Source organism: Phoenix dactylifera, chromosome 12 (genome assembly GCF_009389715.1).
Source record: "Phoenix dactylifera cultivar Barhee BC4 chromosome 12, palm_55x_up_171113_PBpolish2nd_filt_p, whole genome shotgun sequence".
NCBI classification, from domain to species: Eukaryota; Viridiplantae; Streptophyta; class Magnoliopsida; order Arecales; family Arecaceae; genus Phoenix; species Phoenix dactylifera.
Window position 1 is genome coordinate 9,349,150 of NC_052403.1, and position 14,235 is coordinate 9,363,384.

Here is a 14,235-nt window from a genome sequence, read left to right on the forward strand (position 1 = left end):
CCATAGATGAGTCCCCCTCTTCTTCTTTACTTTTCTTCTGTGGCTGGATGATTGGCTGAAACACGTCTGAACTCTAAACCTAGTCATCACACTTTGGTGCCATGGGTTTTCCCTAGGCTAGGTTTTTTCGTAGGCCCTACATGTAATGTAGCTAAATGATGTTGGAAAGATCCCATATCGGCATGTTGTTGTTTCTTGTCTGTTGTGTAAATATTTTCATGATTCTCTTAGTATTTTTTTTGAGTTATGTTTGTGTATGCTTCTATCAACTATTCACATGATTTTTGAGCAACGCTTTAATAAAGTTTTGTTAATGTTTACTCTATTATTAGTTTAAGTTTGTTGGCATTCCACTGTTTTAGTTAAATGTATTACAATTTTCCTGCTTTGTGTTTTGTTTTCATTAAAGATGATGGATAATTTCTAGCTTTTAATAAGATTTCTTCTAGTGCTTCATGAGATCAATGCTTTCTTCTTTTTCATTAAATAATGTTATCGAAATGACTATAGAGGAGTAGGATGGAATTCTACCAAAACAGAGAAGCTATTTAACTATAGACACTCATCCTTATGCAATGTTATCGCGGATTGCTTGGGAGTACTAAAGTCTTGATTCCCAATTCTTAAACAAATGCCTCCTTATAAACTACTTACACAAACATGTTGTGCTATACATAATTTTATCAAAAAGTATTTGATAAAGTTATGGCTATGTGGCATGAATCTTGAATAAAGTTAGCAAAGGGTTTATTACTTGATATTCTGATCATGGTAATGCATTTCTATAGCAAAGAAAGCGTATAGCGTGGCACCCCGTAACAAAGGAATTGAGCTTGGCCCTGTCTCGGCCTTAATAAGCAGTTGAATCCTCTGCATGAGAAAGTCACCTGGACATCTTAGAATGTCGGTGGTCGAAGCATTAAAAAAACTTCAAAAGGCTTTCGGCCATGGGACTGTATATTTTGTATCTTTATATGTTTATTAATTTTATTTATCATATATTTTACTTCTTGTAATTTGAGTATAGTTGATATACATTATATCTACTAGTGGGACTATTGAAGATGCAAATAGTAATGCAATTGAGACGATAACACAAAATGAGGAGCATAAAAGGAAAAGACTAACATTTGATATCTGACATAATTTACAAAATATGAAGTGAAACAGGAAGCAGATGTAGGGACGTTAATGGAGTAAATTCGATGTGGTTGGTAGAAAAACCAAAATTGAAACTGAAATTCACTACTGCCACCTGAAACTGAAATCAAAATCAAATGATTTTTGAAATAAAAAACATAACTGCCATGCAAAAAATTGTTAAACTGAAACTGAGTCTAAAAAACCAAAAATTGTTTAACTTTTTTATTCATTTGAAAATTTCTTTTATAAATAACTAAATTAAAGATATGATCGAGAATGGAAGAGGACAAAGAGGAAGGACACATGGTTGGGGATGGAGGAGTCATCAAGGACCAGAAGGAGGAAGACAGTGAAGGCGGACGGCATAGTGGTTCCATGATTTTCTTAGTGGGGAATATGAGGCGAAGGTATAGTAGCAATGATAATGACGATCTCACTAGGAACAGGCTGCACCACCCTTGGATCAAGGTGGAGTTTGGAGGGAGAAGGCTGGTGGCGAGCTAACCAGCACAAAAAGGTCACAGTCATGGGGCAAAGTAGGCAAAGGGAGGTTTTGGTTGTGCTAAAAGGTGGGGCTAAGATTTTTTAAGAGGCGGAGCTGCGGATGTTCTTCTCGAAGAAGAAGAATGGAAGAGAGACGGAGCATCAAAAAATCTGCCTCCTTTTGTGCTAGAGTTTGTGATAATGTGGCTATGGACGGTCCAGATTGAGTGAGATAGGGGGCTAGAATTATTTGATGGCCATTCTCATAGAGTTAGTGATTTGGATTTACACTAAATGTAAAGGGTATTAATCATATTAAATATTAGGTACTTTCAATTTGGGTTAGGTTGGGTTTAGTGTTGGGTTCGGTTTCCATTCAGAGAACCATCAAAACTGTAATTGAAATCGAAACTAGAAAACTTTTAATCTTTAAACCCATCATTGAAACCATTCTTATTTAATTTCAGTTAAAACTGCTTTGTTTGGTTCATAGAAGTGTAAAATATTTGGATATTTGTTCCCAATGACATTTCTAAGTAGATGGAGAAGTTATTAGAAGAGAAGAAGCAAAATGTAAACATCGCAATAGAATACTTAATGGATCTAGTGGTTTGGAGACCACATATTTGAAAAATCATCTTGCTAACTATCATAATTTTGAAGAAAATATATAAAGGCTAGCAAAAGCTACAACCATCTTTCAAAAAAGAGGATGGAATATGATGGAATATATATATATATATATATATATATATATATATATATATATATATATGTATGTATGTATGTATGTATGTATGTATGTGTATGCATGTATATATACATATATGTATATATACGTTATGCATATGTGTGTGTATGATGAAGAGGTTAGCGAAAGAAACTTCTCTTGATATTTGTTATACATGAATAACCATTTCTATAGCTGAATACGAAGGGTTTTTTGAGTTTGTCAAATCTTTGTGACCATCTTTTGAATTGAAGATTCGCATCTCTTCAACATAGAGTATGAAAGCATATCTAGAGGAGAAGAAAAAGTTTATAACATGTTTAGTCCACTTGTTGGTTGAGTATAATCATATATTTATAGACTTCTAGATAAAAAAAAATCTTATTTATGCATGACAACACATTTTATTACAATAATTAGAAACTTGAATGTGGTAGTCAACTCTTTCATATGAGATGTGATGCACACACTAACTCAGTTGTACCGGATGGATAAAAATATGAATAAGATAATCAAAATATTCAAGTAATTATGGAGGTCATTCGAAGCTCTCCACTATAAGAAAGTTTAAGAAAAGAATTAGAAAATATAATTTAGAGATATGTAGAAGTCTATCACTTGGAATCCTACACGTTGAAACTCTATATATATAATGCTTAGGAATGTATGTTGTTAATAAGAGGCCTTCAAGAAATTGCAATACTTTGATCTTTATGAATTTGATATATAACCAACAACTAATTAATAGAAAGAACAAAAAATGTTTTATCAATCTTTAAAATTTTTTAATAATTTCACCGAGCTTCTTTCATGCATAACACATCCAGTTGTAAATTTTTTCTTTTAAAAATTTCATGAAATCTATTTATGAATTATTGTTGAATAGTGCATAAAACTTAAGGATCAACTTTTCTTTTTACAGCATATAAAAATTTGAAAAATATTGGTAGCAATCTAATCTTGTGTTTGCAATGGGGTTATTTTTAAATCCATTCTACAAAATGAAGACAGTGGGATTTTAGTATTCATAGATACATTTTTGAATGGAGAAAAAGAAGTTTATGATATTAATCATACCTTTGAAAATCTTTATAAGGAGTATAAAAGCAAATTCTCCTCAACTTCTATTTGGGTTACTCGTGACGTCGGTTGATTGAGAAACAATGGATATATTTTTGATGACTTTGGTGAGATGAAAGGAAGGAAAAAAAGGTTTGAAAATATATGTTGTATTTCCTAGCTTGAAGGCAATACCGACTTTGATGTGTTAACTTGGTGGAAGTTTAATGGTCCAAGGTTCCTATCCTAGATCAGGTTGCAAGAGATGTCTTGACAATTCTAATGACTGCAGTAGTATCAAATGCATATTTAGCGCAAATGATGGAATAATATATATATATATATATATATATATATATATATATATATATATATATATATATATATATATATATATATATATATATATATATATATATATATATATATATATATATATATATATATATATATATTGTAGCTCAAAATATTTTGAGATTCATGAAGCTGCAATTTGTCTTCAAGATTTATATTGTATTTTTAAATTTATTTTAGTTAAAATATCTTACTAGTTATTCTTTTATTTTATCTTAGGACGTTTTGCATCTGTTTTCTTTTTTTATTGATTCTACTAACAAATTAGATAGCTGTTCTATTTTGGTTGAGACCCCAAAGATATCAAAATCAATTCTTATATTAAGATATGATAAATGAATATAATATATAATTTTTAAAAAGTCTTTAGTTATTTTGTTTATGTCTATATACAAACTTTTATATTAATCATTTGTATTGCTGGATGATTGGAGCATTGAAGTTTATTACATGACCTTATTTCATGAAATTGATCTATCCTATTTCATAGTTATGAAACTTTTCTAAACACATTTATATTTAAGGGAATGTATTTGAAGTTTATCAAACATTATGAGAGAATAACTATAGTGTCCTGGAATGCCATTTATACTTTTAAATCGTTGTTCTTTTACTATTTATCTTATTTGGATTATGTAGATATTGAGACAAATAATATTTGTATTTTAATTTAGAATAGTTACAAGTAAAGTTATTGCAAAGAAATAGCCCAAAATATGCTACTCTCTTGGTTTGTATTTGGTTGAATCTCATAATTTGAAATTCTGTCTTTTTGTATTTCTTGTTTATTATATCTTATGGATCTAAAATAGTATTATGGTTTTTGTTGGCATAATTATGTTCTTATGATGAAATCACAATATAGGATTCTAATAGGAAAGTAAGTATGTATTTATATATATCTTTTGGATTATTATTTTTCAGGAATGTTCATCTCATTTTTATTGAGTTCTCATTTTATTGTATATCTACGTAAAGACTCCTATTATTAATTATGGATGAGCATATGTTCCTGTTAACTATGGAAAGTGTTGATAATTAGTAAAATTAATAAACAAGCACAATTCTTGCTAGCCTAAACACAATTCTTGCTAGCCTGAACACAGTGAAGTTTGGTTCTCAAACTAGAACGCAAGTTTAAGAACAACTAATATGGAGTGGGACCCATTCAAATCACCAATGGTAAAATCCAAAATCCATCCGACCCATTTGCACTGTTAGGAATTTCACAGCAAAATTAAGACATTGTATTGAAAGACGCAAAATATTGAAGGTGTCAACTGAGCAATTGTTTGTAGAGAGAAGAAAGCCAAGGTCGATTATTTGGCGAAACAAAGAGCCTCCTTTCAATAGTGGCAGGTTCGTTCTGATTGCGCGATGTTCTTTTCTCTCGCCATATTGAGTAATTCTCTTGTTGATTGTAGCAAAGAGTGTCATTTGAATCTTGCCATACGGCATTCATCAAATGACAATAATGTAGTTACGATCAAATCTTAATTCTAAAAAATAAAATAGTAATTTAATATTTTATTGTTTTAAACTCTTAGTGTGGTTGACCTGGATGGGTCAACACCAGGTCAACCTGAATAGGTTGACAAAGATTGGTCAACTAGTTGCAGGAGTTTTTTTCGATTTAGGGTTTTAAGGTTGACTTGATCTGCACAAGTTTCTGGGTCATGGATTAAACAGGTTAATCTGTCGAACCAATCTTAAGAACATCAGTCACACCTGCTGCAAGGAGAAAATGTTTTGCCAAATGCTTGTTACCATCCATTTCATGAGGACTTTGACTCCCTAAATGATTATGATTACATAAGAAAAGAACAGAAACTTTAAGACAGCCTAATATTCTTGGAAGGTAGCAAGAAACTCCTTGCTAAGATATGGATAAAGTGGGGATCACTTAATCAGGATTTGATGCATAGATGCTTAGCTTAAATCTAATTACAATTTGATTTTTATATAGCTTAGCTAGACTTCAAGCCAGGCTTAGTTAAGGAACTACTGCTCCTCAATTAGTGATGAGGGATGCAGGAAGTGAGAAGCAAAACTGAAGGTTAGAGGAGTTCCTAAAGATGGACATGGAAAATTATATGTCAAATGTTGATGAAAAATTTACAAAGAGCAAGTTGAAACCTAGAGATGTCGTTGAAAAAAAAAAGTTTGCAGTGTTTCGAAGTGTTTCCTTCAATATTTTGGTTAGTATTGGGAATACTACCTAGCGATTTCCTCCATTGTTGCAGAAACTAAATTGCATCTGTTTGCTGAAAACATATTCAAGGAAACTCTGGAGTTTATTTAAAACAAGTTTCCTACTTACAATAGCATTAATCATGCCTCAAAATTCAAAAGCAATAAATAATTAATTGATAAAGATGGAAACAAGTTTTGAAAAGGAATTGATCAGATATAATCAAAATAATCATACTGATGAAATATAAGGACTTTTAATTCTTTGGAGAAGTACACTGCAGAATTGGATGAGTCAGTGGAGTCCACTTGAACCATATCTGAATTGTGAATTCATTTGTCCAATCATTCAAAGTCAAAAATATTTAGCCAGTTCAGATTTTGGTCCCTTGTGAAATTAGTCATACAGAATTTTTTTGCAGACAAATCGGCTGAATTGAGTTCTTAAGAATAAAAATATAAGATTGGACCCTTTCCCTCTGGAGAAGTAGTCATCTTCATGGTTTTATTGGTTGCCACCACAACACAACCTCTCAAGGAATGCACAGAGCATCATACTTCTCTTCAATTCTTAGCTGCCACAAACCAAAGAAGGCAAGCCGTATTCACATCGAAAAATGCAATCCTAATACACCAATTATGCTGAAAATATATTACACAATATGCTTCTTATATGTTATGAACCTATTTTATCATCAATAAAGGATATTTTCTTTTTAAAAATGATAGTAATCTCTTCTGCATCCTAAAAAAGCTACACAATACCTATACTTAATGAAGATATAACTGCTTATAGTGACAGTAGTACATAAATAGTGGGACTAGGAATACTTGAAGATTTATCACCTGTTTTAAATAAGAATGCTTTATGAACATGTAACCACTTTCTCTAGGCAGCATTCCTGAGGATTCTGACTGAAACAATATCAACAGCTTTTCACAAGACAAGCTAGTAAATCTAGATTCTGAATAAAATAGTTTAGGGACAACTATCTCAAGATCCTCCCATGGTAATTCATGAATTATTTAAATGAAACTATAGAGATCAGAGTTCTCATACAATAGATCTAATGTACCTCACCTTAATTTCATTGCTTGTCCCTACATCTGCTCTTCAATTATCTGAAACCATATGCATTATCTCGACTAACACTACTGGTCTTAAGTTACCACATAAGCTCAAAATCCTTCCAAATTTATTCTCGAAGGGGCTGTAAAATGACTTCACCCCAAGAGTTTTGATCCTCACCAACTCAGATTTCAAAACTACTCTTTTATTTGGTCCAATCTACATGCATACAATTCATTCAAGTAGAGGGAAAGCAAGGACAAAAATGAAAAGATTTTTGGTGGCAGATTATTGACCCTAATGGGAAATGGCCGGAGCAAGCTTGATTAGAATTTTTAAGTGTGTCAGTGTAATTAGAGCTCCACATCAATCAAAATTTAAACTCAGTATAAAAGAAGTCATGTTACAACTTGGATTTAACAGAAGTTAATGTACATTTTTATATTTTAAGTTGATTAGTTAACAAAATGTAGGATGGTCATGGGAATGACTTTGTGGACTCAAGTTATATCTAGTCAAGCTTGACCTATGCTAAACTAAGACCACCAATACCCACAAAAGGATCACCAATTCGTTCATGATTTAATAATTGGCTGACGATCCTACATAAAGAATAGATTCTGATGAGTTTATCGAATCAGGTTTTAGTCCAGCATGCATGATCTAAAGTGTAGAAAAGGTTTTAGTTCCGGGTGGGGATGGTGGTGGTAGGGGAGGAGGAGGAGGGCGCAAAGGAGAGGCTGAGGGCGCGCGGAGGGGATCTCACTACGACCCGACGCTGCGCTCTCCCTCCTCCTCCTCCTCAGATCTCAGATCTCACCCGCGACCAATGCCACCCTCTTCCTTCTCCTCAGATCTCAACCGTGACCTCGATCCATCTTCTTTCTCCTCTTCAAATCTCATCTGCGACCTTAATGCTGCCTTCTTCATCCTCCCTCCTTGGATTTCACTTGCGACCTCCATGCCGCCCTCTGATCTTCCTCCTCAGATCTCACCTGCGACCCCGATGCCAACCTTTTCCTCCTCTTTCTTCTTTGGCGTGTCGCCACCGCTGCCCATCACCTACGCAAGGCATCAAGGAAGAAAAAAAAAAGAAGAGAGAAGATACTTTCCAAATGTCCCTGAACTATAAAAAAAAAAAAAAAAAAAAAAAAAAAAAAAACAAAAGACGGTTGGTCTTCTGGGTTTCCAATCCCCGGCTTTCTCAAGATAAACTTCGACGAGGGAGGAAGCATTGAAGGCGTGAGATTCATCATCAGAGATCACGATGTCAGACTGTTAGCGGCTGGAGGCTGGCGGATCTTTGATGCGTCTGTAGTCAGTGTTGAGCTCAGAGTTGCAGAAAGAGCATCATCTTTGCGAGGTGGATGCTGCAGACGGACCATTTAAGGGAGACTCGACCACGGTGATCGAGTAGATTCAAGGTCGGGGACACGGTGCTGATTCTAGATCGCTGCTCCATGACATTCACAGATTTTTAGACGAATGGGTCTCTCTCGGGCTATACATGTCTACAAAAAGGCGAATAGTACTGCTGACTGGGTGGCCTTATTCACGGCTCACCATTCTGGAAGTTTTATTGGGATAAACTACGTGTCGGTGCCTTATCTTCTATATTATGTTCTCTTTTCTGATTTTGTTGGTTGTACTCACACTTCTCGTGTGAGTCGGCATTGAAATTTTCCTTATATTATACATTGGGATTTCCCTTGTGTATGTATTAAAATGCCCTAAAGTTTGAAATATTTACTGCATCAGCCACACAGCTGAAGCTGGATGCAACCGGACACTGGTGGATAAATCAACAGCATCCACTTTGAATTGGACAGCCGGGGAAAAACCAACGGTAAAATAACTTAAAAACTCTTTGACGTACCGTAGCAGAAGCTTAAAAATATTCATCCAAAATTATGGATGAACTTAGTTTATTGTGGTGCCTTCACATCAAATGCGCATCATCCAAGGCCATGTGTTTGAGCATATGGTGAGTTCATCCTGACAACTTCTTGGTACAAGAGGCTTTGACCATGTAGCAATGAGTGTTGGAGTCTTGTGCCAGGACACATGTTTTGATATATTTGAAATGACCCAAAATGCCACTTGGCTTGGGACAGGCGAGGTCAAAGTTCTAATTAAGTCAATTCTTTCACCATAGCAAATGGGCTAGCTAAATCATCCAAAACTGTGACTGCTTATTAACAAGTCAAATGACTCCTAATCTATCATAGCTATTAGTAGTTTAGACCTTGGCTTGGCATGTAATGTTCTAAAGTACATACATACATACTAACTTGTATACTAAGAAACTAGTAATAAATATATCTAAGAATTATCACATTGTATCATCATCAATATTATGTTTGACTTAGGCCCTGTTTGGGGAAGCTTTTGGAGGGCCAAAAAAAAGTACTTTTAGGTGAAAAACTGTGTTTGGTAAATTTTTCAAAAAGCTGTTTCAGCTTTTGCGGGAAGCTGAAAACAGCTTTTGGAAGGAAGCTCCAATTTGGAGCTTTTGGAAGGAAGCTGTTTCAGCTTTTTCGGAAAGCTGTATTTTTGACAAAAATGCCCATATTAAAATAACATAATTACATAGTTTGTCCCTTTATAAACCTAAAAATCTGCTGGAGGCCTGGAGCCAAGAACCCTAGCCGTCAAACTCCCTTCCGTAAGAAAAGGTATTTTTCTTTTCAATTTTTTTATGCATCTCTTGAACCACATTTTAGAAGAAAAAAATTTTAATCCTCTTTCATACCTTCCAAAACCAATCTATTGTTTTTTTTTTATCATCAACCTCGCGGCCCACGCTGAGGTCCTCCTCGAGCGTGGACCACGAAGAAGAGCCCCTGGACCGCGGAAAATTATTTTATGAAAAATTATGGGAAATTATTATGGAAAATTATTTTATACTAATAATTATAATATTTTATACATTTATTTTTGTATTATACTATAAATATAATATCATATTATATTATATCATAATACATTAATATGTTATTGTGGAGTGATTGATTAAAACTCTATTTGATTTTGATGAGCTCAAAGCATTTGAGTATATTTCTTGTTTGCTAATGAATTCAATTAAGTGTTTTCAGTGAAAATCTTCTCTAAGTGTCTCTAGACTTGGTTCATAGTATTTTGGATAAGTTAAGAAGTCAGCTTGAACCAAAGTCTGAGACTCGAGTCGACTCCAGAGTATCACGAGTCGACTCCAAGCGTATCAAGTTCACTAGCACGGGCTCGAGTCGACTCCGGATCGGTACGAGTCGACTCCGACTGAGAACAGACAGATGAACAGAAAGCTTCAATTCAAAACCTGTCAGCGAGTCGACTTCCGAAGTGCGCGAGTCGACTCCAATGTTTAACGAGTCGACTCCGGAGAAGTATGAGTCGACTCCAAGGAGTCACAGGCAGAAAAGTCAGAGAGCAGTTTTCGGGTCTGAGATTCGAGTCGACTCCAGTGGAACGCGAGTCGACTCCGATGGTTGGCAAGTCGACTCCAAAGAAAGTGAGAGTCGACTCTCAGAGGAACACAAGGAAAAAGACAGAAAGCATTTTTCGGACTCTGAGATTCGAGTCGACTCCCGCAATACGCGAGTCGACTCCGAGACTCCGCGACCACAAAGAAGACAGAAGACCAAGTTACTGCCTCTGAGATTCGAGTCGACTCCCAGACAGCTAGAGTCGACTCCAAGGCAGCTTCACATCAAAAAGGCAGAAGACCAAGTTTCGGAAACTGAGAGCTGAGTCGACTCCGAGGAAGTTCGAGTCGACTCCAAGATTGGACGAGCCAAAAAGACAGAAAATAGGGAGTTCGGGCTCTGAGCGCCGAGTCGACTCCCAGGATTGACGAGTCGACTCGAGTGGACCAAATTCAAAAATAAATCCACGGACTCCATGGGATGAGCCGACTCCGAGAAAGCCAAGTCAGCTCCAGAAGTTGGCGAGTCGACTCTGGGTCAAGACGAGTCGACTTCCAGTCGCGAAGGCAACTTTAATTCAAATCTGGAACAGTTGCCGAGTCGACTCCGGAAAAGTATGAGTCGACTCCCGCTACAGACGAGTCGACTCCTGATCGCGCGAGTCGACTCCAACCCACCAACGGACACATTGTCAGGCTGTGCAGAGTGGGCAGAACGGGCAGAAAAAGGTGTCTAACGGCTAGTTTCCGTGGGGGTTGGTTTAAATAGCCACAGAAGACTGTAGCAAAGTAGAGAACAACCATTCCACTCCAAGTATTCAAGCATTCAATCTCTGCAACCTGTTCTTCAACGAAACAAGTGGGAAGAGCTGCATTAACTGCATCCACCTACATCTTCCCAGCAAATAAAGAATCCTCCTCCTGCATTCAAGTCGACTACACATTCAAGAGGAGACCCGAAGTTTAAGAAGCCATTCCTCTTCTCCAACTTAAAAACGTTTGAGGGCTTCTAAACTCTTTTCAGATTATATTGTTTTCCATCTGCTTTTGAGAAGCTTAGTTTTTTGTTTGTCTATTTTATTTACAACTTGTATCTGCTTGGTTCAATCGGGGGATTGAATCAAGGGTATTGAGGTTGGTTGGTGAGCCGAGTGTAAAACCAACGTATGTAAGGGTTCGATTGTGATTCCGGGAAAACAATCGGGGTGGTTCTAGTCGGTGAGCCTGGAAAAACCGACCGAGTTCGTTGTGAGCTCGTAAAACAACAAGTTTGGTTGTAAGCTTGGAAAACAACCGGCTGTAATCCAAGGGGGTTATAGTGAATTCCCAAGTGAGACTTGGGGAGTGGACGTAGGAGCAAGGGTTAGCTCCGAACCACTATAAAACTTGGTGTTTGTGATTGATTGTCTCTCTTCTTCTTCCTCTCATATCACTCACAGCACATAGCATTTAATTAAACAACTTGCAATAGTTTTAATTAGTCCTTCACAACGTTTTAAATAGCTAAATTATTTTAAAACCCAATTCACCCCCCCTCTTGGGTTGTCTATCTGGGCAACAAGTGGTATCAGAGCCTAAACTCTTCCACCCCAAGAGTAAAAGATCGAAATGACAACTCCATTTGGATCTTCTCACATTGAGGGTCAGTCCACCCAAAGACCCCCATTCTTTAATGGATCCGACTACTCATATTGGAAGGCTAGGATGAGAATATTCATCCAAGCCCAAGACTATAAGATGTGGACCATTATAGTAAATGGCCCATACATCCCATCCATATATGTAGAAGGTGTCACGGTACCCAAACTAGAAAAGGATTGGGATGAACATGACATGAGAAAGGCACAACTAAATTCTAAAGCTATGAATGTGCTTTATTGTGCCTTAGATAGAAATGAATTCAATAGGGTCTCAACTTGCAATTCTGCAAAAGAGATTTGGGACAGACTTGAAGTGACCCATGAGGGCACGAATCAAGTCAAAGAATCCAAAATAAATATTTTGGTTCATAAATATGAACTATTTAAAATGGATTCTAATGAAACAATCACATGCATGTTCACTAGGTTTACTGATATTGTCAATGGCCTAAAAAGCCTTGGCAAGAACTATACTAACAATGAGCTTGTCAGGAAAATCCTTCGGTGTCTACCAAGGTCATGGGAAGCTAAAGTGACGGCAATCCAAAAAGTCAAGGACTTGAACAAGTTACCACTTGAGGAGCTTCTTGGATCCCTAATGACGCACGAGCTAACCATGAAACAACACAACGAGGAAGAGTCCTCCCATAAGAAAAAGGTAATAGCTCTAAAATCTACTTCATCTAACAAGGACTTATCTTGCAGTAGCAGCAGTGAAGAAGAAGAACATGAGGAAGATGATGGTGAGGCACTTCTTGTGCGCAAATTCAGAAAATTCATCAACCACAAGAAGTCCTATCATCAAAGGAGAGGCCCCTCAAATTCCTACTGCAAGGACAAAGGTAAGGAAAGAGAAAATGAGGAGATTGGGTGTTACGAATGCAAGAAGTCGGGTCACATAAGAGCTGAGTGCCCTTTACTGAAGAAGAGGAGCAAGTACAAGAAGAAGAAGGCTCTTGTCACGACACTATCCGACTCGGACTCATCATCCTCTTCATCGGATGAGGAACAAGAGGAAAAGGCCAATTTCTGCTTCATGGCCAATGGAAATGAGGTAACGCTCGAATCGTCTTTAGATTTTACTTTTGATGAGCTTTATGATGCTTTTAATGAACTAATGATTGAATATAAGGCTATAAATGTTAAAAACAGAGAATTAAAAGTAACTAACCAAACTTATATCCGTAAGTATGATTCATTAGTTAAGGATAAGGATTTAATCACCAAAGAAAATATAGACCTTAAGACAAGCAACCAACTTTTAACTCAAAAGACTAATACCTTAACTAAGGATAATGAAAAACTAACTAAAGAACTTTCAGAACTTAAAAACCATAAACAAATTTTAAACAAGGATCTCACAAAAGAACTAAATGATCTAAAGGCAGAAAATCAAACACTAACCAAAGAACTTAACAAATACAAACCTTTGGTTGAAAAATTTACATGTAGTTCTGAAAAGTTAAATATGATACTCAATAGTCAACGAGCAGTATTTAATAAAGCGGGTTTAGGGTATAAACCAAGAAATAAACAAAAACTTCTTAGTAACTTTTTTGTTAAAGCTGGGGAAAGTAAAACTAAGAAAATAACTTGCTTTTGTTGTGGAACTATAGGTCATAAAGCAAATGTGTGTAATTTTAGGAAAGGTAAAACAAAAAGGAAAATTAAAAGGGTATGGGTTCCAAAAGAAACCAACATGACTAACCATGAAGGACCCAAGAAAACTTGGGTACCTAAAATTATATAATCTGCTTGTGTAGGAGTGTCTTGCAGCCAAGGTCAACAAAAACTGCTGGTATTTGGATAGTGGCTGCTCAAGGCACATGACGGGTGACAAGGATCAATTTTTCACCCTTGAAGCTAAGAAGGGAGGTGCTGTGACTTTTGGAGACAACAACCAAGGTCACATCATTGGTATTGGTAAAGTTCAAATCACCCCTTCTACTTTTATTGATAATGTTAGATATGTTGATGGTCTAAAGCATAACTTATTAAGCATGAGTCAACTATGTGATAAAGGGTATGATGTTATGTTTAAACCATCACTATGCATTATAACAAACCCTAATGACAATAGTTTAGTTTTTAAAGGAATTAGACGTGGAAATGTATATGTTGTAGACCTTGAAGATCTTGCAAAACA